We start from the raw sequence: 23736 nt of genomic DNA on the forward strand, positions 1-23736 counted from the left end.
CAGATATCCCACACAGGTGAAGGGCCCCAAAGCTTTGGGCTGTCCTCAACTGCATTCCCAGGCCACAAGGAGGGAGCTGGATGGGAAGCGGAGCTGCCGGGATTAGAACTGGTACCCACATGGGATCCCGGGGCATTCAACGTGAGGACTTTAGTCACTAGGCCATCATGCTGGGCCCAGCAGTCAATTTATTAAAATAGCTGTTTGGCTTAGGTATCTGCAGTGGTGACTTCAGCTTCCCATTCCTGGTTCAATGCTGATGGAAGTGATCTGCTTCACAATCTCAGAAAGACTGTTCAGGTCAATGAGCCGCTTGTGGATTCACATCTGAAAGCAATCTCGGGTGTTTTTCTTGTAGTGATTCGCAATGTCTTGGTAGGCATCTGAACTGGTCCTTTCTCTTCCAGACTTTCTTATCTCCTCTGCTTCTGACCAGGTCAGCATACACCTTCTCCAGGGACTTGACGTTGCAGCTGGTCAGGGTGATCCTGATATGGTGGATGACCACTTCAGGCTTCATGGGAGTCTTGCCACTATCCTTAAAGCCATGGCTGTGGCACGGCTTCCTGACTTACTTACTCCTTGTTGAGAGGCATAGCAGTGAGTCAGGAACAGGAGCGGTCCAGCACAGGCTGCCCGACGGATGCAATCTTTCTCAGAAAGCTTTTTTTTTTTTTTTTTTTTAAGATTTATTTATCTCTATTGGAAAGAAAGACAAATATAGAGAAGAAGACACGGAGAAGAAACTTGTCTATCTGCTGATTCTCTCCCCAAGTGGTCACAATGGCCAAACTGAACTGATCTGAAGCCAGGAGCCAGGAATTTCCTCTGGCTCTCCCACATGGGTGCAGGGTCCATAGGTTTTGGGCTGCTTTCCCAGGCTACAAGGAGGAAGCTGGATGGGAAGTAAAGCAGCAGGGGCATGAACTGGTATATGCAAGGCAAGGACTTTAGCTTGTAGGCTGTCTCATCAGGTCCTGAGAGAGAATATTATCCATTTGTTGCTTCACTGGCCTGGCCAGGACTGAGCCAAGTCAAAGCCAGGAGCCTAGGATTCCATCCAGTTCTCCCATGTGGGTGGAGAGGCCCAGGGACTTTGGCCATCCTCTGCTTTTTTCCCAGGTGTATAAGAAAGGAGCTGGATCAGAAGTGTAGCAACTGGAACTTGAGCCAGTGCTCAATAGAATTGTATCACAGACAGCAGCTCAACTGGGTATGCCATGATGCCAGCACCCTGTTTAATTTACAAGTGGTCTGAGATTTGTTTATTTTTGTTATTTATTTCTAACCCATTTCCGTTATGGTCAGCAAATATACTTGGCATCATTTTCATTTCTATGACTTTATTGTTTTATGACCCAGTATATAGCCTATGTTAGTGAGTTTTCACAATGCATTTGAAAATAATGTATTATGCTGTTATTGGATGGAGTGTTCTATTGATGTCAGACTTGGTTGATGTTGAGATGTGTGTGTGTGTATGTGTGTGTGTGTGTGAGTGTACTATGTGCTTGTTAATTTTCTGGTTATTGCTTTATCTATTACCAATCATAATACTAGTGGACACATCTAGTTTTTCATTTCTTTTGTTTTTTGTTTCATGTTTCTGTTGTTACACGCACAAGCAATTGAAATACTTAAGTCCACTTAATGAACTGACTCTTTGTTATGAAATGATCTTTATTCCCTGCTTTCTTTGCTATGGAATGTATCTTGCCTACTATATCAACACAACCACTCTCTTTTTGTTTCTGAGAGAGAGAGATCAAGAGAGATCTTTCAAATGATAGTTCACTCCTTAAAATGTTCCCATCTGAGGGTGGACCAGGCCAAAACCAGGAGCCTGGAATTCAGAGTCCAGGGCTCCCCCACAGGTGGCAGAGACCCAAGCATCTGGGCTGCTTCCCAGGGCATGCATGATCAACAAGCGGATATTTTTAATGTTATGCTAAGGTGCTATGAATCTTGTTTAAATCTTACAGAGAATATTGATATTCCTATTTTAGTAGGCAGTCTGGTGAGGGATAAGACTGTAATATTCCACCAGATTTCTCTATCTTGTGATTTCCTTGTCAGTTCTATTTTCAAAGATTTTGCAGTGTTGTCTGGATCTGTCCCAATAGTTGTCAAGCTCCTGGGCAGGGACCTTGTTCAGTTCTCAAGTTCTTAGATTAGCAAGTTAAGTTCTCAAAGACTACAATATGGTGTCAAGGGTCATATCCACACATGCACAGCTTAGGAGTTAGCTTAGAAATCCTGAACAATTTTTTGCTTTCTATAGCTCCTGCTTCTCTCTATGCTATCTCCTTTTTTTTTTTTTTTTTTACCCACTCCCCTGGGGGCTGCCTTTCATAGTTCTCTAAGGAGAATTCTCTTTACCCCACTGTGCTGTTCACTGTTTGTGACTGTGCCTGATGCTGTGTCCGGCATTAGGAGAGCAGAAGCGAAAATTCAGAACCAGTTTACCCTTTGCCCTACCTTCAGAATTTTCAGGTGTTGCATTTTGGTGCAGCAGGTTAACTCATTGCTTGTAACTCCCAGTTCCCACTTAAAACTGTCATGCTAATACATTTGAAAAGGAAGTGGAAGAGGGACCAAGTACCTGGGCTCCTGCCATCTGTGTGGTACATCCAGATGAAGTTCCTGGATCCTGGCTACAGCCTGGCTGTTGCAGCCATTTGAGGATGGAAGCTTTCTCTCTATCTCTCTGTTGCTCTTTAAACAAACAAACATTTAAAAGGATTTGGGCAAGCGTAGCTCCTTTGATCAGAAAGAAAATACAATTATTGTTAATTTCACATCGGCTATTGCGGGATTACCTGGGGTTTTGGGTCCTAGAATATGGAGAAACACACAAATCATATGGGATTCTCCTACTCTTTGTATATTAGGGAACTCTGTCACAGTTCAACCCAGAACTGGAAGACTTCTGTTGAACTCTTTTCTGCCTGCCTGATCTGTGCTTTAGGGCTGCACTGCGGTTAGGCTGGGATATCAGAGGAAAAATAGCAAGCTCTCTGCCGGGTCAGCAGTACTTCAAATTAAAAATGTTTCCCAAGGTTTTGGCTTCTATTTGCTTTGCAGATTTTCTTTTCTGGTTTGTTTTAATTTTAACAACTGTTATGTATTTGAAAGGCAGAGAAACAAATAATCTTTCCATAGTAAACTCCCTTAATACCCTCAACAGCATGGACTGAGCCACTCCAAGGCTGGGAACCAGGAACTCAGGTTGGGTCTCCCACACAGCTGGAAGGGGCTCAAGTACCTGATTTACTTCCTCCTGCCTCCCCTGGTGTGCACTGATCCATCATGCTTTGCCTTCCTGGGTGTGTACCAGCAGTAAGCTGTAATTGGGAGCAGAGTTGGGACTCGGACCCAGGCATCTTTCACATGTCTTATCAACTGTGTCTAAGGCCGGCCCTTGCAGAATCTTCAAATAATCAATCCATAGTTTCTTTCAGGTGTGTAACCATAGTCAGTGGGTGAGTCAAGGGGAGATGTGCTTTCTTCATCTTGAAACTGGGAATGTCCCAAAATAGTGATGTTCTGAGATGGTAATTTGATTGTAGTTTCCTCAGATTTCAATCCTTGATAACTATGGATACGTTTAAAAGCTATCTACTGGGCCCGGCGCAGTGGCGCAGTGGTTAAGGTCCTCGCTTTGCACGCCCGGGATCCCATATGGGTGCCGATTCTATCCCGGCAGCCCCGCTTCCCTTCCAGCTCCCTGCCTGTGGCCCGGGAAAGCAGTAGAGGACGGCCCAAAGCTTTGGGACCCTGCACCCGTGTGGGAGACCCAGAAGAGGCTCCTGGCTTCGGATCGGCATAGTATCAGCCGTTGTGCTCACTTGCGGAGTGAATCATCGGATGGAAGATCTACCTCTCTGTCTCTCCTCTCTGTATATCTGCCTTTCCAATGAAAAAATAATAAAAATAAATCTTTAAAAAAAAAGCTATCTACTTTCAGGTCCAGGTATTGACATCATAGCTTGAACTATTATTATTATCTCTAATAATTACTGGAGGATCTTAGATTCTAAGATTCAATATATTGAAAGAAAGAAATAGATCCATGCCCATTTTTCCATTTTGTTGGTTTTTTTTCTAGTTTCATTGTAACACTTTCACTGCAAATGCTCAACTTATCCCATCAAAAATGTTTCCTAAAAATCCAAGTAATTCATGGGCCTAGTACTATGGCTCAGTGGCTAAATCCTTATTTTGCAAGCATCAGGATCACATATGAATGCCAGTTTGTATTCTGGCTGCTCCACTTCCCATCTAGTTCCCTGCCTGTGGCCTGGGACAGCAGTTGAGGACAGCTCAGAGCCTTGGGATCCTGCACCTGCACAGGAGACCTAGAAGAAACTCGTGGCTCCTGGCTTTGGATCAGCTTAGCTCTGGCCACTGAAGTCACTTGGGGAGTGAACCAGCGAATGCAAGATCTTTCTCTCTGTTTCTCCTCCTTCTCTCTGTAAATCTGCCTTCCTAAGGAAAATAAATCTGAAAAAAAAAAAATCAAAAACAAAAACAAAAAACCCCAAGTAATTCAGGGCTTTGAGGTGAGATTCATTTATGATTCATAAATCACATGATCAAGTTTGACTTAAAATGGGAGCACACGGTAAAATATGTATAAGGCTTAGTTAGTTAGTTAGTTAGGATTTGGTTCAGATAATGATCAAAAAAAGAAAATCCCAAAATAACAGTAGCTTACATAATATATGCCTATTTTTCTCTCATACAAAGCAGGAAGTTAAAAGTTCAAGGTTGATACAATGCTAATTTTTTTTGTGTCAGAAATCCAAGTTCTTTCTTTCTTAATGTTCTGCTGTGCATGACCTTGATTCCCTCATAATTATCTCATGATCCAAAATGGTGCTAAGAGGTGCAGCCGTCACAAGGAAAGGTAAAGAAGGGACACAGTTCTTTTCTTACTGGAAGCTGTATGCAGCACTTCTGCCTATATCTTTCTGGCTAAGACACAGTCACAAGTCACTACATCTTGTGATAGGATGGTAAATGTATTGATATTCTGAGCAGTTCTCTCCATTATAAATTGAGAGCTCTGTTACCAGAAGAATGGCTACTGAAAGTCAATTAATATTCTCTGTCACAGTATTATATTCTTGTTGTAATAGAAACTAAATCCAAATGAGCATAACCACGAAGATAGGTTGGCTTATTCAAGTGGAAACAGCAGTGGTGGAGAGTGCCATAGCATAAATGCAGTTTGGTGCTACCAAAACTCGAGCTGAGGCTTATTTCCACAGAGTGGAAAAGTCAGGGGGTGTGGCCAGGAGATGTGGCCAGGAGGTGGTGCTTAGGGAGGTCATGAAGACACTGCTCTGCAGAAAGGATGCATGTCATTCTCAAGAGACTGGACTAGATCTCCTGGGTGTGACTTGGCTCTCTTGGGGGCTGGATTAGCTACCATGAGCGTGAGCTGTAATAAGGGAGGCTTACTCCTGGTCTGCAGGCCTGTCTCTTGCATACACTGGGTTGCCACTTGCACATACTCTGATCTGGAGATGTTAGAATGCAGCATGAGACCCGCAGAAGATACAGCTGCCAGAGCTGTTTTGTTTTAAGATTTATTTATTTGAAAGGCAGAGTTATAGAAAGAAAAAGAGACAGATTTGCTTAGATTTGGTAATTACTATCACAGAGTGAATAGAATTGTATGATTAAGCAAAGTAGAACTTATCTGTGGAATTAAGTAGCACTTATTATCATACAAATTCATGCTATATAGTTTAGAAACACATAATGTCCACAACAAGGTGAAATTCATGTAACACTAGAAAACCGTAGTATGTATCAAGTTGAAGCCCCAGATGATACAATATGCCAAAACTAAAAAAAGAAATGCTCTGGGGCCAGTGTTGTACAGTGGGATAAGCTGCCGCTTTTGCAATGCTGGCATCCAGCATCCGAGTGTGGGCTTGAGACTCAGCTGTTTTATTCCAATGCAGCTTTCTGCTAATGCACCTGGACAGGCAGTGGATAATGGCCCAAGTACTTGGACTCCTGCCACCTACATGGGAGATCTGGTTGGGCTTCCTTGGTCCTGGCTTTGGCCTAACTTAGGCCCAGCTGCTGCTAACATTTGGGGAATAAACCAACAAATCGAAATATTCTTTCTCTCTCACTCTCCCTGATGCTCTGTCAAATAAATAGTTTGTAAAACATTTTTATTTATTTTTACTGGAAAAGCTGATTTACAGAGAGAAGGAGAGTCAGAGAAATATCTTCCATCCACCGGTCTACTCCCCAAGTGGCTACAACAGCCAGAGCTGAGCTGATCTGAAGCTAGGAGCCAGGAGCTTCTTCTGGGTCTCCCACACGTATGCAGGATCCCAAGGCTTTGGGCTGTCCTCAACTGTTTTCCAGGCTACAAGGAGCTAGAAAGGAAGTGGAGCAGTCAGGATACGAACCAGCACCCATATGGGATCCTGGCACATACAAGGAGAGGACTCTAGCCACTAGGTTACTGTGCCAGGCCCATCAATAATAATAATAATAATAATAATAATAATAATAATAAAGTTATAAAGTGACTGGGTCATTTCTGGTGCACCCACATTCTATTCCACAGTGCTTTGCTTTCCTCTTTCACTTTGTATCACATCAAGGAGAGCTAAGCTGCCCAGCAAGGGTGACAAATAGTGATTAATACAATAGGATTCTTTCCAATCTGGGCAAGGAGAACTGAAAAATGTGAAGAAATTGTAATTGGCATTGAGTGATGGGGAAAATGACCCAAAGGGAAGTAGGGACCAATGGTGGAGTCGTGTGACAGCTGGAATATTGCCCTAGTGAGTTTCCAAACTCAATAGCTAAGGGACTGTGCAAAAAATCTGGCTTCAGAGATGGATCCCATGATTTTTGTCTCAGTGAGAATGGCTGTACTTTGACATGTGTCCAAGGGTTTCTGTGAAATTCTTATCTCTTATTGACGCAGGCAGCCTACAGCAATTATTGTGTAAGAGAGCCTAAATAAGTCTCTATTGCAAATACACACATACAACAAATCCCCCTTAAAACTGAAGGATAGTTCCAAGACCACCAGTGGATGTCTGAAACTATAACTAGCACCAAACTTTATATTCACTACCAGTAAGAGGTTAACAGTAATCACTGATCAAATAGAGTAATAACTATATTATGATATAAGTTGTGTGTTCTCTCTCTCAGAATCTCCTTTTGTTCTGTACCACCCTTCTTGTGATGGGATACAATGCTTGTGTGATTAAACGCACTGAGAGGAGTGACGAACAACGTAAATGCACTGTGGCTGGAACTTTTGCAGTATGAGATGTGACAGCATATATAGCACAAACTTTTTCCCATCTTCACAGTTTCATAAAAGACGCAGCCTCACACAAGACTAGTTTTTCTAACTGTAGGTCTATGCAACCTCAGCATTAAGTTTTTCTTCCCCCTTAGGTCAAGAATTTTCACCTTTTCCCTCAAATGGATACTGTACCGCTTCTTGTTGGTGTGATCTGAATTGCTCACATCATTATTCTTGGGCTTTGAGACCATTACCAAGTAGTGCAAGGATAAATTAAACCTAAGGACTGACTGCGCTACCCAGCTGTCAATCTGAGAATCTATTATGTGACTGACAGGCATGTGGCAGGTGGATATGTTGATTCACGTTCTTGCTCGGATGGAGTAGAGTGGTATGAGCTTATCACACTGCTAAGGGCAGGTACAACTGAAGATTTATCAACTGTTTACCTTTGGAATATTCCATTTAATATTTTTAGAGCAAAGTCAGATGGCTGAAACTAGAGAAAGCAAAAGCATATTATTCAGCTGTTAATATGCTTTATCCATATATAAAAGGGAAGGATGACCCTGAGGTGATTGAGCCATCTTCAGAGTTGGCAGAGGGCCAAGGGCAAGGTTTCTTGCTCCTGAGTTTCCCAGGATAAGGCCCTAAGAGAGAGAGCAAGAGAGAATGCACATGGGCCTGGCGGCGTGGCCTAGTGGCTAAAGTCCTCGCCTTGCACACCTGGGATCCCATATGGGCACTGGTTCTAATCCCAGCAGCTCCACTTCCCATCCAGCTCCCTGCTTGTGGTCTGGGAAAGCAGTTGAGGACAGCCCAAAGCTTTGAGACCCTGCACTCATGTGGGATACCCGGAAGAAGTTACTGGCTCCTGGCTTTGGATTGGTATAGCATCGGCCCTTGTGCTCACTTAGGGAGTGAATCATCGGACTGAAGATCTTCCTCTCTGTCTCTCCTCCTCTCTGTATATCTAGCTTTGTAATGAAAATGAATAAATCTTTAAAAAAAAAAAAGAGAGAGAATGCACAGGATTAACTGTTTATGAGCGCAGAATTTACCAATGAAGAGACTTCACTGTAAAATGAAGGAGGAGTGCAAAGAGCAGGCCATTCTGTTGGGAGTACCCCAAAGTGTTAGCTCAGGTATTTCCCAAGAGGCTTTTTTTTGGAGCCACTCTTAGTATTACCAGTCAAGCTGCCTTTTGTGATGCTAGCATCCTATATGGGCACTGCTTTGTGTTCCAGCTCCTCCACTTTCAATCTAGCTCCCTGCTGGTGGCCTGGGAAGGCAGTGGAAGATGCTTGGGTCCCCGCCACCCATGTCAGGGACTCAGAAGAAACTCCTGGCTTCAGCTTGCCCAGATGGAAGACCTCTCTAATGTTCAAATAAATAAAACTTTGAAAGAAAACAAGGTCTTTTATCTAAACAGTCTTTTGCTTGGTGTACACACTTGGCTGTCAGCATTCTGACAGCAAACAATAGAAAAAGGGGTAGGGGATTGCTTTGTTATTTCATACAGACTTCATCTGTGTGCCTGGAGTTTCTGAATATGGAGTCTCTAGTTCAAATTCTGTACCAAATAAGCCTTCTCTCTCTTGGTTACTTAGCCTAGGCTTAGTGACCTGGACCCAGAAATCTATAAAGTCTACTGTGTATTGCGTTTCAAATCTCTGGTTTCCTTTCCATGCCCTCCGCTGATGAAGTGTCTCCCATCCTCACAACCTTTCTGGTGTTCTGAACTATTGTTTCTAGTTGGCGCTCCCCTCTCCATTCAGTTTAGATCCCCTTTCTTCCCAATAAGAACATGCTAACATCCCTCATCCACTAATGCCGCATTCCCAATTCCTTAGTTCCTTTTAGTTTTCAATCTCTCATTTCAACATGCTTTCCTAGGAAAACATTTCATCTGTCATGTTAAATCAAAACCTACTTTGTGTTAGGTTTGGAGGCAAGCAGACACTGAGAGGCTCTTGGCAAAGAGGTTAGTGTCAAGAGAGAACCTGAGGGACCAGTCCCTGGTGGGAGAACCTGGAAGCACTTCCACACAGTGGTCACTGTGTGAGGGCAATGGCCATGTAAGGTATGCAGCGCTTGGATGTGGGGACAACAGGTAAAGCAGCGGGTGTCAGGGTCTGCACCGGGAGATAAGGCAGTGGCTTCAGCTTTGGCAGAGTGTGTTCAGACACGGGGTGCTGGTTTGAGATAAGCTAGTAACTCCACAAAGGGGTGGTCAGCAGGCTCAGCATGTAGGCCAGCATTATGCTCTCCTCAGGCTAACACTTTGTATTACGTTAACTCTCAAAATAATGAATTCTTTTAAAGTCACTGTTGCTGCAGTTCTAAAATATTTAAGTTACAGATATATTCATAACATATTTCAATACCTTTGGTGTTTTTGTAATTAGAAAATAATGCATATTCATTTCATAATAAAGCAAACAATACTAAATATCTAAGCAGAAGCCTGGCATGGCTCTGCCAAAAAGACATAGGTTGGTGTTCCTCTAGACTATGTTTAAATATTCTGCATTTTTCCAAGATTAGATGAAATCGGGTGTTTTCAGGATGGTATGGCCATAGACAATATTCTGCATTTCTAAGACAAACATATGACAGGAAAAAAAACAACCAAAAGTCAACTCTGAACAGTGACATTCATGAAGACTTCCTGTTGTTCTGTTTATTGGTATTGTCTTTCTTTTTTAATATATCTTTCTTGGCCCAGCACGATGGCCTAGCAGCTAAAGTCCTCGCCTTGAACGCGCCGGGATCCCATATGGGCACCGGTTCTAATCCCAGATGCTCCACTTCCCATCCAGCTCCCTGCTTGTGGCCTGGAAAAGCAGTTGAGGAAAGTCTTGGTACCCTGCATCTGAGTGGGAGCTCCTGGCTCCTGGTTTCGGATCAGTGCAACACCGGCCATTGCTGTCACTTGGGGAGTGAATCAACGGATGGAAGACCTTTCTGTCTCTCCTCTTTGTATATCTGACTTTGAAATAAAAATAAATCTTTAATATTTCTTTTTATTGGAAAGGCAGATTTACAGAGAGACAGAAAGATCGTCCATCCACTGGTTCACTTCCCAAGTGGTCACAATGACTGGAGCTGAGCTGATCTGAAGCCAGGAGGCAGGAGCTTCTTCCGAGTCTCCCATGTGGGTGCAGGGTCCCAAGGCCTTGGGCTGTCGCCTACTGCTTTCCCAGGCTATGAGCAGGGAGCTACAAAGGAAGTAGAGCAGTCAGAACATGAACTGGCACCCATATGGAATCCCGGTAATTGCAAGGCAAGGATTTAGTCACTAGGCCATTGCGCTGGGCCCTATCGGTATTTTCTAATACGCCTAAATACCTAAACATTTTTGAACTTTTACTTGAAATATATGTAGCATGTAATCACATTGAAATATACCTTTTTTTGGGGGGGGGTAATTTTTCAATTCTTTTAAAACAAAATTCTGAGAGGAAAATAGGAAAAAACTTTTTAGTATCAACAAGTCCAAGAATTTAAAAATGAAAATAAGTTGTGGCCAATATAATTTACCATGAAGTCTGCAACAGTTACATTACTTGTGTTAAGCCAAACAAGTATTTCAGCTTGAAGAACTCTTCAGATGACATACTTTTTTTTTTTTTAAGATTTATTATTGCAAAGCCAGATATACACAGAGGAGGAGAGAAAAAGAGGAAGATCTTCTGTTCTATGATTCACTCCCCAAGTGACTGCAATGGCTGGTGCTGTGCTGATCCGAAACCAGGAGCCAGGAACCTCCTCCAGGTCTCCCATGCAGGTGCAGGGTCCCACAGCTTTGGGCCATCCTCGACTGCTTTCCCAGGCCACAAGCAGGGAGCTGGATGGGAAGCAGGCCTGCCGGGATTAGAACTGGCACCCATATGGGATCCTGACACATTCAGCTGCTAGACCACCACCCTGGGCCCAAGAAGACATACTCTTTAACTTTTGTTTTGAATAGCCCTGTCAGTTGGTCTAGAACTCTCTGGCCAGGAAGTATTAGGCAGTTTTGAAGGCCCAGTGGAAGTGTTGCCTTCCCAATACTTTGTTTCTTGCCCCATTCTCTGGCAGCCAGAACACTGGACTTCTACAGCAATGCTGATTAATCATAAGGTTATATGGTTAGCCAAAGGGAACAGGATGAATTTACACCACCTACAAATTGTCCCCAATATCCCAAAACAACAGATTCAACATGAGAACCCCAAACAGTGGCATAGCAAGTTAAGTCTCCATCTTTGGCATCCCCTATGGGTGCCGGTTTGTATCCCAGTGGCTCTACTCCCCTTCCGGTTCCCTGTTTATGGACTCAGAAAGCAGCAGAGCATGGCCCAAAGCCATGGAACACTGCACCACGTGGGAGACCCAGAAGCAGCTCCTGGCTCCTGGCTTCAGATCCACTCAGCCCCAGCCATTGCTGCCATTTGGGGAGTGAACTATCAGATGGAAGACCTAAAATTTGCCTTTATATATACATATGTAATTTAACATCATTTAAGAAAAAACAGGAATACTTCTTCCCCAGTGTCTTTTTTTTTGCCAACTCAAACCCAACGACCATTAATTTTTAAGGCTAACCATTCTAAAACTTCATCAACCTCAGCCCAAACACAGTTTGGGTCGGCCTGATTTCCAATTAGCCGGAGCTGTGACCCCCCAAAAGGAAGGATGGAAGTGGGTTCCTGCATCTCCTATCAGTCTCTGGATGGCAAGTCATGCGGAAGGTCTCAACTTTCTAGGCACTTCTAGCCAGCTGATCTCTCCTCCGCATCCCTGGGCTGGCAGCGGCTGACCAGAACTTCCTCCCTTTGTCTCGCTCCTCTCTCCTCCGTCTCTGCCCTTGGAGCAAACATGTCACACTCGCGTGCCCCAAGCTTCCCGCGCGCTTCCCTTGCCAGACTGCGCCCACTCCACGCACCCGCAAAGGGCGGAAGCGCGCCGGCGCCAGGACGCATGTGCGCACGCGCACGCCCACCGAGCTGCCGGCCAATCGGAGCGTGCCTCGCCTATACGCTCGCGGAATACGGCAGCCCGCGCGCGCTGCCTTCCCGCCAGTCGTCCCCCTCAGAAGCTCTCCGTGCCGGGGGCGCCTGGGTGAGAGCGAGCGAGCGGGCAGCGGCGGAGAATGCGGTTCGCGGTTTGGGAGAAGGTGCTGCGTCGGCCTCCCCGCAGCTCCTGTGAGAGTAAAAACGTCGCGAGGCTGCCTCAGGGGCGGGACGCGTCTCCAACAGGAAGGGGGAGGCGTTTCCCAGAAGGCCGCGCGGCGAGGCGCGTTCGGCTCCAGCCCGGCGCTCTGCCCTCCCCTCGCCGCTGCGCCTCCGGAGCCGTGGTGGCCCCAGCCCGGTTCTCTTTGTACTTCCTGAGGCGAGAATACTGCCTTTGTTATTGTTATTGTTATTTTAATGCCTGCTCCTGCCGCAGGAATTATGATAGTCAAGTAGTACACAAACGGATGTAACAGCAGTCTCACAAACCAGAGATAATCTTGCTCTATAAATTCAGCGTACGCTCACACGTGTAAAGGTGTTGTTGCTTAACGAGAAAAATATGAGCTTGTTCTTTAAACTACGTTTAAACTACATTAAAACAAGTTGCATAATAATTTTTAATGGCATTATATAACTTGTTCAGTGAAATCCCGAATGGCTTGACTACAAGCATTTCCAGTCGTCACGTCTGCAAGCATGAAAGTAGTGATGCAAAAATCTGTACACCTCTAGTGAATGCTGTAGCATGACTTCATGGAAGTGTAGGGACTGGACCAAAGGGGAGTGCACGTTTGAGAGATGGTGAATGATGTCACCAGGCTTCTTAGAAATGTGTTTAGTACTTTGCCAGCAACAGAACGTGCAAGTGCAGAGTGGTGTCTGCATTGCCCTGCTAATTTGGGTATTGTCAGATTTCTGTTATCTTTATCACCTCTTTCAAAAATAGGAGAAGCTTGTTGTAATTCGTATTTTTTAACTAAGCGTAAAACTGAACATCCTTAATATGCTTATTTGTTAGCCCTACTTTTATGGGTTGCTAACTCGTTTTTATTTTAATCAGACTTCTTTTTTTTTTTTTGAGATGTTTTAAGAAACGATGGTGTATTCATTTGAAAGTGACAGATCTTTTGTTCTCCAGTTCACTCCAGAGTGCTGGAAATGCCAGACTGGAGTCAGGAGTCAGGAACTCTGTCCCATACTCCGACATGTGTGCCAGGGGCCCAAGCACCTTAGCAGGCAGCTGGATCAACAGTGTGGAGTAGCTGAGATAGGCAGTCCAAGTGGTGGTCCAACACACTGTGCCACATTGCCTGCTTTTCATGTGTTGGAAATACCGATTTCTTCTGAAGTATTTTCTCCTCTTATTTCTTAAAATTTTCGATTGTATTTAAGAGACAGATTTCCCATCTGCTTGTGCTCTGCCTTTGATCCCAGAACAGCCCAGTGGGAAGAAATGACTGGAAGGAAGGCAGTCCAGCTCTCTCCCAGGGGTGGCAGGAACCCGGTTGCTTCAGCCATCACAACTGCCTCTGCGGGGTCTGCATCGATCAGGCCCTGGAGCTGGGAATCAAATCCAAGAACTCTGCTGTGGGACAGAGGCACTTGAACTGCCCAGCTAAATGCTTGCTCTGTTTTGTTTTTAAGATTTATTTTTATTGGAAAGTCAGATATACAGAGAGGAGGAGAGACAGATCTTCCATCTGATGAGGTGAAATTCCTTTCTAATAGTTTTCTTTAAGAATGTCTTGTTAGACTATAGTTGACACAATTTTGCAGTATAGGAAGGTTTAAAAAACACGATCCTCTGAAATCCACCCTAGCCTTTAACATTACCAAGAACTTATCAGTCCCAGTGCTCCTGCCCTTATTGCCCTTCCTCCTCAGCAAAGATGCATTATTCTACCCGTAGTAAATTTGAACTTCCTCTGATGCCTGGGATCCTATTAACCTTATAGAATGATTTAGGAGAAATTGTCATTTCATATTTATGAAAGTAACAAACATGTAGCTTTTACTGCCTACTTATTTCTATTGTTCCTTTAATCCATGTAATGATTTGTTATCATTCTCATTTTAAGGTGAGGAGACTGAAAGATAAAGAACTTGAAAAAAATTGTCCAAGATCAAGCACTTAATAAAGTGGCAAAGTCAAAAGTCAAACCCAGATATTTTGGCTCCAGCCCTGTACAGGTAAATACTCTGTAATATTACAATGTAGAATCTGTTCATATTTAATGGATATACTAGTGGATTTGCCGCCACCATTTCCCAGATCCCAACATGCATCCTTACGCTGTGTTTAAAACCAGTTCAGACGAATCCAGTTAGATTCTTCCTGGAACATTGCAGTTAACTCCTCTGTGACCCCATGGAGCAGCTGCACAGGGCACTGGACCTTTCCAGGTTCCGCCTTGGCTCTACTGCTCTGTCTCTACTTGGAGATAAGGAACTCCAGCATTTTTCATCAAATAAACCCCTTTTTGTTTAAGCTCTCCTGAATGACTTCTCTTTGTATTGAAATCAGATATACCATCTAAAAACATATGGCTGTCTTCCCCCCAATTTTAAAACTTCTCAATAGTATTTTCTTTACAGATAGTGTGCATTTTTTTGTTCGCATCTAAAAATAATAGATATTTTTTTGCTCTTTGCAATGGTAATTCCTGTTTGTCTCTATTCCCTTTTCATCTTAAACTTCAAACATTCTACTGTGATTCTTTGAGACTGCCAATTGTCAGTAGCTTGTAAACGTGCCGTTAGTCTTTGAATGCAGTCCAAAATAATATTTCCCGCCAGATTTATTTTTTCAGTTCTATAATTTCAGTTGTTCTGATGATGATTCATATGAGGATGACGGTGATTCATCTGATGGAAATGAACCACAGAATCCCAACATACAGAATTTCCCATAAACTGATCTAGAAAGAAAATGTTATACATGAATAGGAATATTAAGTTTCCAACACATTTATCTGATACTAAAATAGAGAAAATAAATGAGGTAAATTTTCAGAAGCAAAATAATAAAGCAGTGGAGTGTATAATTTAGATAAATATTTGGAATAAACTGGACAAAAGAAATTAAGAAAGGTATTTCACTCAACACAGGCAGACAGTCTTTTATCCTTTCTCCTACCAAATAAATGGCAGAACTCAGAATTGTTGAGATTTTAGGACAAGATCTAACATAACACCATTTATTCTGTTACATGAGCATAGGACTGGAGTAACATCTTGTAATCAAATATTAATATTCATGCAAAATGAATTTTAATGCTAATGAGAATAAATAAAGGCTAAGGAGAGCCATCTATCTGTTATGGTAAGATTTTGCTGCCAAATGAGTTTGCTGGCAGTCCTCTGTTTCTAAAGAACTGAGGATTTTTTTTTAAGATTTATCTATTTTTATTGGAAAGTTAGATCCAAAAAGAGAAGGAGATACAGTAAAAAGATCTTCTGTTTGCTGGTTCACTTCCCACATGCTGCAATGACTCAAGCTGAACTGATCCAAAGTCAGGAACCAGAAGCCTCCTCTGAGTCTTCCACGCAGGTGCAGGGACCCAAGGCCTTGGGCCATCCTCCACTGGCTTCCCAGGCCACAGGCAGGGAGCTGGTTGCAAAGTGGAGCAGCTGGATACAAACTGGTTCCCATATGGGATCCTTGTGAGTGCAAGGTGAGGATCCACTGAGCCATCATGCCGGGCCCAGAACTGAGGATTTTGAAGTTTAGAAGGGTCTGTAGACTGATGCAGGCAAGTCCTTTCTGATGGCAACATCTGATAGCTCTAGGGATCCTCTGAAGAAGTTTGAAGTCCTGACTGCACTAATCTTGCAGATAGAGGCAATTGTCTGAAAACAAAGAATATGCTCTGGGAAAGCAAAACCAGAGTTTGAGGGTGAAGTTGCTTGTCAGCTTGGATTCTTGACTTTAGTAATCAGCCATTATTTCAGGGAGATGTTTTGGGTGAAAAGAATTGCAATCAACATGGTAACTTTCTAGCAAATCTTCACATTAAGAACTTTATTATTGTTTTTCTTTAATCTGTCATGCAGAAATCTTTATATTTCTAACACACTTGGAGCAATTCCTTCTAAATTTCCTATGACTATCCTGGTGTTGTTTCCGCTGAGTGTTTTCAAGTGTCAGAATTCAGGAACTTAGTCATCACATAAAGTGAGTGCCTTTTCTGTGTCACTTGGTGCCTAGGATACACTCTGGGTGGGTGAGAGGCATTTAGAACATTACAGGGCTGTGTAATAGTTGATGTGACAGGGTAAGCAGAATATGCCCAGAACACCGTGTTCTGCATGTAGGGAGAACTGGAAGGTCAGGAGTCAGGCAGGCGAGGGGAGGGGGAGGTAGGTAATACAGTGTTCTCAGGTCATGATTTTCAAAACATGATTTTGTGACCAGCAGCATCAACATCACCAGGGAGCTAACCAGAAATGCAGATTCTCTGGCCCTGCCCTGGACCTTCGGAATCCAAAATTCTGAAAGTGAGAGCTCAGTAATCTGTGTTGTCATTAATGCAATCATCTAAATGATTCTGATTCGTATTAAAGAACCCCTACTCTAAACAGCAAATGTGAAAAAAAAATCAGAATAGGCAATCTTGCCATATGCCAAGATGTTTAGTGCGTTGTGAAGTTGATAGATGAGGTTGAAAAAGAAACATGCTTCATGGAAGGCCCTAAGGATCATGTTAAAGAGTTTAAAGTTTCTTCATCCAGCAGATACTTTGTGCTTGTATTCTTGAAACATGGTGTGCAAAATGGAATCCCAGAGCATGGGTTTGTGCTGGTAGTTAAGACACCCACATCTCATATGCATGTGGATATGAGTTCATCCTCTGCTTCTGATTCAGCTTCCTGATGATGCACACTCTCAGAGGCAGCACGTGGTGGGTCAAGTGCTTGAGTCCCTGTTGACTACACGGGAGATCTGGATTGAGTTCTGGGCTCCTGGTTTGGGCTTAATTTAGTTCTGGGCTTCAGTGGTATTTGGAAAGTGAGTTACTGGATGGACGATCTTTCTGTTTTTTCAAATAAATAAAACTTAAAAGACAACAGTGAAAGTATTCTGTATGATTTTATTTACATATTATATATTTAAAAGATTTATTTATTTTTATTGGAAAGTCAGATATACAGAGAGAAGGAGAGAAAGAGGAAGATCTTCTTTCCACTGATTCACTCCCCAAGTGACTGCAATGGCTGGAGCTGAGCTGATCTAAAGTCAGGAGCCAGGAGCCAGGCGCCTCTTCCAGGTCTTCTGCATAAGTGCAGGGTCACATGGCTTTGGGCTGTCCTCAGCTGCTTTCCCAGGCCACAAGCAGGGAGTTGGATGGGAAGTGGAGCTGCTGGGACACAAACTTGCGCCCATATGGGATCCCAGCCCATGCAAGACGAGGACTTTAGCCACTAGGCTACCATGCTGGGCCCTTAGATAATATTTTTGCAATAAAACCTATAAATATAGAGAAGTGGTTACTGGTATTGGAGTTGGAGGAAAGTGGACATGACTGTAAGTGCAGTATGAGGGTTCCTGTGGTGGTAGAATTGTGAACATATTCAGTGTCTTGACTGTATCAGTGTCAAAATGTGGTGCTTCCTTTAAAACAGCAGAAATGGGGCCCGGTGTGATAGCCTAGTAGTTAAAGTCCTCACCTTGACCACGCCGGGATCCCATATGGGCACTGGTTCTAATCCTGGCAGCCCTGCTTCCCATCCAGCTTCCTGCTTGTGGCCTGGGAAAGCAGTTGAGAACAGCTCAAAGCTTTGGGACCTTGCACCCGTGTGGGAGACCCAGAGGAGGCTCCTGGCTCATGGCTTCAGATTGGCGCAGCACCTTCTGTTGTTGGTCACTTGGGGAGTGAACCATCGGACGGAAGGTCTTCCTCTCTGTCTCTCCTCCTCTCTGTATCTGACTTTCCAATAAAAATAAATAAATCTTTTTGAAAAAAAAAAAGCAGAAATGGGCTAAGACAGCTAGATATATGGGCTTGGAAAGGTAGTGGATTATAGGTGGTATTTAAAGTCACGGACTGTAGGAGAACACCAAGGAGTGAATGTGTGCAGCTAGGGCAGAGGCCTGTGGAATCATCCCCAGCTGTTCCAAGTTTCAATATCGGTAAGATAGAGGAAAAACTTAACAAAGAAGGAATGAGCAGAACCAAGAAAGCAGGTGGCTTCACTTGGAAGTAGCAAGTGAAGAAAGTGTTACAAAAGATAGCAGCCAAATAAGAGATTTGTCTTTCAGATTTGGCAGTGTAGAAGTTACTGAGAATTTTGGCCATTGCTGTTTTGATGAAGCAGTGAGAGGAAGATCTGATTGGAGTGGATTTAGAAGTTAGAAAAGACAATGGAAATTGATTATAGACACATCTTGGAAGGCTTTTTTTTTGTTGTTGTTGTTTTTTTTTAATTTTTCCTTTTACTTAAAAGACAGTCAGGGGCCTGGTGCCCTGATACAGTGATTAAGTCCTTTCCTTGAATGCACTGGAATCCCATATGGGTGCCAGTTTTAATCCTGGCAGCTCCACTTCCCATCCAGCTCCCTGCTTGTGGCCTGGGAAAGCAGTCGAGGATGGCCCAAAGCCGTGGGACCCTGCACCTGCATGGGAGACCTGGAGGAGGTTCCTGGCTCCTGGCTTCGGATTGGCTCAGCTCTGGCTGTTGCAGTCACTTGGGGAGTAATTCACTGGACGAAAGATCTTCCTTTTTGTCTCTCATCCTCTTTGTGTATCTGACTTTGCAATAAAAATAAATCTTAAAAAAAAAAAAAAGACAGTCAAAGCCGGAAACAAGGACAGAGAGAGAAGGAGATCTTCCATCTGTTGGTTCACTTCCCAAACAGCCATAGCAACCAGGATCCCAGAAGTCAATCTGCATCTTTCATGTGGGTAGCAGGGACTTCAGCCACCACCTACTCCTTCTCAGGATATATATAGCAGGAAGCTGGATCAGGAGCAGGCATGAGCCTGGTACCCAGGACCTCCAGTATGGGTTACTTGGGACTTAAACATTGAACCAAACACCTGCCCCCTTTGGGAAAATCTGGTCAGGGGAGGGAGCTTCAAAGAGTCAGTGTCCTTTTTCTAGGTACAATGGAGGCTCTGTGAAGAACTCTTTTTTTAAATTTTATTTTTAATGAAGTTTACATAGCTGAGAAGGTTACATGTCCATGTGAACCACCAAGAAGAGTGGGAAGGGTCAAGGAATAGGGGAAAGTGGGCGAGACCATTGTTTCTGCTTTTCTTTTTCTTCTTCCTACATCTGTGGGAAGGGGACAGAGAAGGCTAGAAGCTGCATCCAGCATCCAGTCATATCAGAACCTGAAAATGGCGGACGGTCACCTGATATCATCCCAGGCTCTCTGATGTGGAGCGTGCTCTGAGGGTACCACTCAAGTGGTTTCAGTGTTTTTTTTTTTTTTTTTTTTTTTAAAGATTTATTTTTATTATTTTTTATTGGAAAGGCGGATATACAGAGAGGAGAGACAGAGAGGAAGATCTTCCGTCCGATGATTCACTCCCCAAGTGAGCCGCAACGGGCCGATACTATGCCGATCCGAAGCCAGGAGCCTCTTCTGGGTCTCCCACACGGGTGCAGGTTCCCAAAGCTTTGGGCCGTCCTCGACTGCTTTCCCAGGCCACAGGCAGGGAGCTGGAAGGGAAGCGGGGCTGCCGGGATTAGAACCGGCGCCCATATGGGATCCCGGGCGTGCAAGGCGAGGACTTAACCACTTGCGCCACCGCGCCGGGCCCGGTTTCAGTGGTTTTGAAACGCTGTTGATTTCATTGCTCCAAGGATGAGGAAATCCTTCCAAAGTCCACTGGCTGACATAGTCCATCTTAGAGTCTCCATTTGCCCAGATACTTGCTGTCAAAGCCTGGTTGGGAGAGCTGTCCAATTTGTTCTGGCCTCCATCCTCTGCTGTGGTATTAGATGTCCTCTGCAGGTCCCAATCAACTGCCATATCCCTCATGTGCCTCTGGCATGCTATTCACTGCACCATCTTCAGTAACTGAGGAGGCTGAGTTCTGACACATGCACTACATGTCAGACCACAGAATCTGTGATTTTCCCTGTGGTTGGAGTTCTGAGTCCAGCAATCCAGTTGAGGCGGGGGGGGACCCCAAAGAAACCTCAACCAGACCTTACTGACCTGTGTGTGTGTGTCAGTCAGTATGGGTTCCAGCTACGTCCATCACCCACCTCAGCCTACACACACACACTGGTGGTTACAGTTGTTGGGTCAGTACTGTTTCCAGCCCCAGCTCTTACGAAAACTGCTGAATGATGTAGCCCAGCTCGTCCCTGCTCACACACACATTGGGCCCTCACATACGTCAGCAGGAACTTTAGCCTAGTTGGAGTGACCCCCCAGTAACCTCTACCAGGCCCATCCTAGCCCTGGTTCCTGGGCATGTTGGTGTGTGCAGAGGACTCGTACGGTCTGTCCCACATCCCATTTGACTTTTTAAAAAATGTATTTCTTTAAATTGGAAATCCAGATATACAGAGGAGAGACAGAGAAGAAGATCTTCCATCTATTGATTCACTCCCTAAGTGGTCACAATGGCCAGAGCTGAGCTTGATTTGAAGCTAGGACCCCAGAGCCATTCTGGGTCTCCCATGTGGGTGCAGGGTTCCAAGGCTTTGGGTCATCCTCAACTGCTTTCCCAGGCTACAAACAAACAGGAAATTGGATGGGAAGTGGGGCCACCAGGATTAGAATCAGAACCCATATGGGATCCTGGTGTGCAAGGTGAGGACTTTAGTCACTAGACTACTGTGCCGGGCCCCCATTTGACTTTTTAAAAAAATATATTTATTTTTATTGAAAAGTCATCAGTTTTAAAAATATATACAGAGAGGAGGAGAGATAGAACGATTTTCCATCCCAAGTGGCCGCAGCGGTCAGGGCTGAGCTGATCCAAAGCCAGGTGCCAGGATCCTCCTCTCAGTTTCCTACGCAGGTACAGGGTTCCAAGGCTCTGGGCCATCATCTACTGGTTTTCCAGCCACAAGCAGAAAGCTGGATGGAGAGTGGTGCCGCTGGAGAGCCAGCACCCGTATAGAATCCCTTTAGACTTTTGTACAAACCAATGAGTGTTGCAACCTAGCTCAGCCTAACTGACTCCACTATCCAGCCTATGCTTATGCTGGCGTGTACTACTGCCTGTCCAGCTAGGCCTGCCCCTAGCCCTGGTTCTAATGCTCACTAGTGGTAGCTGTAGCCTATCATAGGGGTGCCCACAGTTTCTCTACTGTGCCCTCTGCCAGTCCTGAATTTTGCACTTTCCAGGTGGTTCCTTGCTCAGACTTGGTCCCATTCCCAGTACTTGCCAGTTGATGCTGTGGTTCATGCATGTATCAGTGGATATGGTCGCTAAGCCTAGTCTGGTCTTCTTAACCCAGTTCAAATGTTGGCCAGTGGGTATTGTAGCCTGGCCTGCCCCCAATCCCAGCTGTCATGCTCACCAGTGGGAGTGGTGACCTAGCAGGGGAGCCCCTGACTCACTGCCCACTACAGGTACTGCCTTCCTACCGGGCTAGCCCCTTTCCCCCTTGTCTTATGTGTGCTGATGAGGTCACTTTCTGACATGGCTGATCTTACCTTGGCTTTTGCTGGTAGGTGCTGCAGCCTGGCCTGGCCCGGCCTGCCCCCAATTGCAGATCATGCTGGTGGGTGCTATAGCCTAGCCAATCCCAGCAAGCCAACAGCCCTGGGCCTGATGTGATCTAGCTGGTGTTGTGACCCACACCTGACCTGTTCTGCACCTTGTCCTGGTTCTCAGATCTGCCAGTGGGTATTATAAATTGACCCAGCCTGGCCTGCACCCAGACCTGACCCACATGTGTTCCATTGGGCACTATAACATGACCTGGTCTGGACTGTTTCTCTTTGCAGGGACTACATCTTGACAGAGGAGTTTCCCAATTTTCTTTATCAGTTTACCTCCCATTGGCAGATCTCACACACACAGGTGGGTACTAGGCCCAACCTGACTTAGTCTACCTCCTGTCCTGGCAGGAACAGTGGTCTTGCTCAACCAGCCCACACCCATTCTGACTCTTACTGTTGGGTGCTACAACCCAACCCTGTCTGGACCACCCCTAGACCCAGCTCTACATGGTTCAGCAGGTGCCAAGACCTAGCCTAGCCTGTCCCATTCCCACTCTGGCTCTCATGAGTACCACTGGATGCAGTCTGCCACACTCCAGACCCAGTCCACACCTATGCCAAGGGGCAGTGCAGTCATGTCCAACCCAGTTCACTGTTCCTTTTCTGGCTCTCACACTCACCAATGGATGCCATGACCCAGCCAGGACAATCCCTTAGCTCCCTGACCAGGCCTGCTCCCAGCCACAGATCTTGTGCATGCCAGTAGCTGTTTTGACCCAGCCTAGCATAGCCTTTGTCAACAGATGCTGGAGCCTGGCATGGCCCAGCCCTCTGCCAGTTCCAGCTATTTTTGGTGGGTGCTGCAGCCTAGCCCTGCCCAGACTGCCCTAATCCCTGGCTTTCATGCAAACTGGTAGGTGTGATAGCCTAGCCCAGCATGGCCCACACCACATCCTGACTCCTGCACATGCCAGTGTGCTAATGTTTGGCCTGGCCTTGCCTGATTTGCCCTTTCCAAAACCTATCCACACACTAGCTGACAAGTGAGGCAGCCTTGCCCAGCCTGACCAACCCCTAGGGCTGAATCACATGCTCACCAGTGGCAGCCATAGCCCACCAAGGGAATTCCCCAATTCTCCCATAAGGGGAATTCTCCAAGTTCTCCCACCAAGCTCACTCCCAGACCTTTATCTCATGTGTGCCAGTGGGTGCTAGATCCTTACTTGACATAGTCTGACCCCCTTTGTCTTGGCTTTTGTGTGTGATGGTGGATGTTGTAACCTGGCCTACCCACACTCTTCCTGGGTGTGCCTATGGGTGCTACAGCCTGGACCAGCCTGGCCTGATCCCAACCCCAGTACCCAGGTGTGTTGCGGAGGTTTTATGGTCATGTGTAGCTCAGTTTCTCACCACCCCCAGCTCTTGAGCAAACCAGTGGATATTGTAGTTCCACAGGAGTGAACCCACATATCCACCACAGAATCTGCCCCTAGACCTGGTTTTCTTGCATATTGATTAGTGTCATGGCCCAGCCTAATTTTACTGATCTCCAACACTCAATGGCAGGTACTGTGAAATAGCCCTGTCAGTTAGTCCCCAGCCCTAGCTTTAGTGTGTGCCAGTGGGTGATGGTTGTTGTTGGTCGATGTTAACCAGCCCAGCTCAGGTCTCCCACATGGATGGGTGCATTAGTCTGACCCAGAAAGTTCCTCCAGCTTCCCTCCTCCAAACCACTTGGTCTCATCCCCCTTACTTACTTGGTTTTCTGGTACCATGCTGGCATGGGACCTTACCCTTCTACCCACCTG

At 45.1% G+C, this 23736-nt stretch overlaps 1 long non-coding RNA gene and 1 pseudogene across 1 annotated transcript in view; one reads left to right on the forward strand and one right to left on the reverse strand.

Annotated features, from left to right (window-relative positions):
* Window positions 1-209: 209 nt before the first annotated feature.
* LOC121164940 lies at window positions 210-7548 on the reverse strand (annotated as a pseudogene).
* A 4779-nt stretch (window positions 7549-12327) lies between these two features.
* Window positions 12328-23736, forward strand: part of LOC121165011 — a 53067-nt gene continuing 41658 nt past the window's right edge. Inside the window, exons 1-2 of the long non-coding RNA XR_005885186.1 lie at window positions 12328-12403; window positions 14376-14487. This is a non-coding gene — a long non-coding RNA (uncharacterized LOC121165011). The remainder of the gene's footprint in view (window positions 12404-14375; window positions 14488-23736) is intronic.

This window comes from Ochotona curzoniae, unplaced genomic scaffold, assembly GCF_017591425.1.
Source record: "Ochotona curzoniae isolate NIBS_2020 unplaced genomic scaffold, NIBS_Ocur_1.0 contig_883, whole genome shotgun sequence".
Lineage (NCBI taxonomy): Eukaryota > Metazoa > Chordata > Mammalia > Lagomorpha > Ochotonidae > Ochotona > Ochotona curzoniae.